The 2,755-nt window shown below is 38.8% G+C and overlaps 1 protein-coding gene across 2 annotated transcripts in view; it reads right to left on the bottom strand.

Moving 5' to 3' along the window:
- nr2f6a (nuclear receptor subfamily 2, group F, member 6a) overlaps positions 1-2,755 on the bottom strand; it is a 14,634-nt gene that overhangs the window by 9,324 nt on the left and 2,555 nt on the right. The window lies entirely within an intron of this gene.

Raw genomic sequence — 2,755 nt, 5'->3', positions numbered from 1 at the left:
CTTGTTTTGGCGAAGTTAACCCACTGTTTTGCTAGCGTGATAGACAGACAGACAGACTCTGTTATGGACAATATATACTGTGTGGACAAAAACAATTAATAATTAAAATAAATAATGACTTATCTATTAACAGAATTGTTTAGAGGGGCAAATATTTCTCATTAAAAAAAAACAAAAAAAAACAAACATTCTTTTAGGAATAAAATGTGCTAATATTATCATAATACAGAGGAATAAACACAGTTAAGGAGTTGTTGGTAAATTATTTTTGTCCTTTGGTTTAGAGGGGGAACCGATTATTTCAGCCACTATGGCTGTTGAACAAAATTTTTAATTTCCACCCCTGAATGAAACCCATACAAACCCATTACTACTGAATAAATGTGTATGTTATTCTTACTTATTCAAAGTATTCATGGATTCCACAAAGAACCCAGCTGTGAAGCATTTTAAAACTTTAGCCACTCACAGCTTCAAAACTGTAGATGAAGCATAGATTGATGTCATAGCGGCTACATCTAAAGATGGACGTATTCAGCCGAGGGAGATGGCTGCCCATCCTGGTTCTGCTGGAAGTTTCTTCCTGTTAAAGGGAGTCATTCCTCTCCACCGTCGCCCACCACCCTGTGCATGAAACAATTTAGGACTGTATGGAAACAAAATTTAGAAGCAATTCCTTGGTTCCCCTACAAATAAAATGCAGGGGGTGAAAGGATTCTAATGTGCTGAAACTAACTGAAATATAGGGCAGAGCAGCAGGGCAGTGGTTAACGCTGTCACCTTGCGGCAAGAACGGTGCAGGTTTACAACAACCGCTCTATGTTCTCCCTGTGCGTGTGCACAGACCAAAACCATGCATCTTAGATTAACTGACAGCTTTAAATTGTCACATGGTGTGAGTCTGTGTGTGAATAATCACAGCCGTCTCCATATGTGGCTCTGTGGTGGACTGGTGACCTGTACCAGGGTGAATACCACCTTCTGCCCAATAACCCTGGAGACAGGCTTCAAAAAAGTGGAAAGAAAAGGAGGGTAAGGAAAACAGATGATTGAATTGTATTAAAAATAGTTTTGACTGAATTGAAATGAATGTAATCTGATATAAATCTGACTTGTCTTTAGTGTGTGTGGACGGGACGGTCGTCCCCATGATGGAAGACCAGCAAAGCGCATTAACAGAGGAGGTACTTAGATGAGTTTTATTTCCAAATACTTACTAATTTACTAAGTGTGAATGCTCAGAGACAGGAAAAAAGCAAAGCAACGCAAGTATTAAAATATGTGGAGACATTTAAGCCAACTAAGAAGCAACAATATTGACAAGAATTGAAGTTGGTGAACTACTTTGACTCCTAAAGAAGATATGCTTGGTAGAAAATGGCTGAATGATCCAAATCAACTGCTGTTAATTTCCTAACATGACTTTGTAAATTATCTGGTTTTCAATCATTCACAATCAAAGACCTCAAGGCACACAAATGTCTCAGAAACAACAATTATAACGTCTCTGATTAGTGAAGGAAGCTGGGTAGAGGTGAGGAATAGCGACCAGAAAGGTTAGTTTTAACAACGTGCTCCAGCATTCTCGATGAAAGTCAACATAAACAATGAGTATCAGCATCATGTGGCGCAGTGAATAAATCTGTCAGAAAAATTCTGTTATCAGAAGCTATAAAGCTGTTAGTTTACAAAGAAAGTGCACAGTTAAATGCTCCTCCAATAAAATGAACTAAGCATATTGTGCTTTTAGAGGCTTGTAGTTGATAGGACAAGATTTGTCAGCTCCTGCTGCCGTCTCTGCTGGGAAACATTCCTGCAGGGTTTCCCCCTGTGCATTATAAGCCTGGCAGCCTGCCAGGCTTTCCCTGCCCCGCCACCAGGCTAAACTCTGCTTGTTTATTGTAATATACGTAATATATGTTTTTATACGTTTCTTTCCAACCGCACCACCCACCATGAGGTCACCACGCGAGGGTGCGGGCGCCAACAGTGTCCCCGTCCCTGCTCGAAGGCCCCGCGCCGTGTTGTGTACCTCCTCTTCATACTTTCAGCTACTCTCGTGCTATGTTTAGCTTTTAGACAGTGTTCTGCTCTTTTTAGGTTTTAGCTTGTTTAAGCTAGTGTTCTGCCTTTTCTTTAGATATTACAACTCACTTTCAGCTTCATCACCAAATTTCAGCAGTTATTCAGTTCTCAGCATTCACACCATTTTCACAGAAAATAGTAGTGACTAAAGACATTAAGATGATATCAGGTTTAAGTTGCATTTCCTACCTGAAAAAATATGGCCACTGAAATATTGTTGCCGTTGTGCAACGATTGGATTAAAAGGCCAAATGACATTTATCTTTTATAATTAATTGGCAAAAAATGTTCCTTAAACAGAGAACCAAACTACCACATATGTTATGACAGCTTATGTCTAATAAAAACCTGACAGCTATGACTCACAGCTCTAGGGCCACATGTTGCTCTTTTGTTCTTTTTAGTGCTGGGTGAAATTGATAATTTTATATCACGATAACGATATATATCACGATATACCCAAATTACGTACGTTGTCAGTTATTTTCTGAAAAATATGAAAAAAAAATTATCTCATTTCTTACCTTTTTCAAGCTTTATTTCGAAGTGACATTTAACTGAACTTTCACAAATGAGATCTGCTGCATTTTAGTGCAGCAATATATATGTACCTGTTAGACGTAACAGTATCAAATGACAACAGACTCCATTATCTTCGGCCGGCTATAGT

This window comes from Kryptolebias marmoratus, linkage group LG20 (assembly GCF_001649575.2).
Source record: "Kryptolebias marmoratus isolate JLee-2015 linkage group LG20, ASM164957v2, whole genome shotgun sequence".
Classification (NCBI taxonomy): Eukaryota; Metazoa; Chordata; class Actinopteri; order Cyprinodontiformes; family Rivulidae; genus Kryptolebias; species Kryptolebias marmoratus.
This window is presented reverse-complemented; position numbering and strand designations above follow the sequence as displayed.